This window comes from Octodon degus, unplaced genomic scaffold, assembly GCF_000260255.1.
Source record: "Octodon degus isolate 3935 unplaced genomic scaffold, OctDeg1.0 scaffold00267, whole genome shotgun sequence".
Lineage (NCBI taxonomy): Eukaryota > Metazoa > Chordata > Mammalia > Rodentia > Octodontidae > Octodon > Octodon degus.
In genome coordinates this window covers 550,809-551,902 of record NW_004524843.1, presented here as the reverse complement: position 1 = coordinate 551,902, position 1,094 = coordinate 550,809, and the positions used below count along the sequence as shown (strand labels likewise).

The following is a 1,094-nucleotide window of genomic DNA, read 5'->3' as shown; positions in this document are numbered from 1 at the left end:
TAAGAGAATGCAGCTGTATATCTATCCTATTTTGAATATATAGACACAAAATTGTCCTTCGTTTTTATCCCCTTTTTTGTTTAGTTTTGTCAGAGAAGGGTATTTCATTGTCTTTTAAATATTGTAGGTGCATGGATTCAGCAAAATATTCCAATATAGTCCAGCAGTCCATAACAGTAGTGGGTTTTCTGTAAGACTGGCAATGTCAGAAGTTGTTGACTTGAGCCTTTCACAGCTCAGCATATTAATATGGCTTTAGGGAGAGAACTAAAGAATGATTTTTGGACTTGCTAAAGATTTAGTCTAAGCATATTCAAACTGACACTTCAAAATTGTACAGTCCTGATATCTGTTATTTCCTTCTAAGTTTGAGCCACTAATAGCACCTACCTCACAAGATTGCTAGAGAAGTTGAGTGTTAGCATAACTGCAACACAGAACGCTTGAGGAATATTTATTTTTAACATCATAAATATATATTAGTAAATAGCGATTTTCCATTGTAATAATTACAGGTGCAGGAGGGGGTATGATTTTTTTATTTTACATAATCATTTGCTCCTATACATTCCTCTTGTAGCTTTGCTTGACAGTTTGAAGAAAAGAGAGTGACTGTAAAGCATTAAAAATGGCATTCCACACTGTGGCCTGATTTTTTTTATACTAAATCTTTCTTTCTTTCTTTCTTTCTTTCTTTCTTTCTTTCTTTCTTTCTTTCTTTCTTTCTTTCTTTAATGTATTTGGTACAGGATACAGGGTTGCACTACACAGCCTGGACTCGTGGTGATCCTATTTTCAGCCTCCCCAGCGCTGGGATTACAGGCGTGTGCCACCACATCGGCTCTCTGTGGCTGGTTCAGCACGCCAGGGGGCGGGGCTGGCGGGGCCTGTGTTGCTGGGGATTGAACCCCGGTACCTGTGCTTGCCTAAACAGGCGCTTAGTTCACTGAGCTATCTCGCCGTCTCGTTACTAGATATTTTAAATGCCTCCCCTGTTTACAAGGTGATCCTTTTTCCTTTTCAAACCTAGCATGTAGCTGAGCATGCTCCGTTTTCTTTCAGTGACTGTCTGCCCTACTAAGCGCGAAGACAGT

General features: G+C 39.6%; 1 protein-coding gene across 1 annotated transcript in view; it reads left to right on the top strand.

Annotated features, from left to right (window-relative positions):
• Positions 1-1,094, top strand: part of LOC101572642 (xin actin-binding repeat-containing protein 2) — an 85,922-nt gene that overhangs the window by 31,016 nt on the left and 53,812 nt on the right. The window lies entirely within an intron of this gene.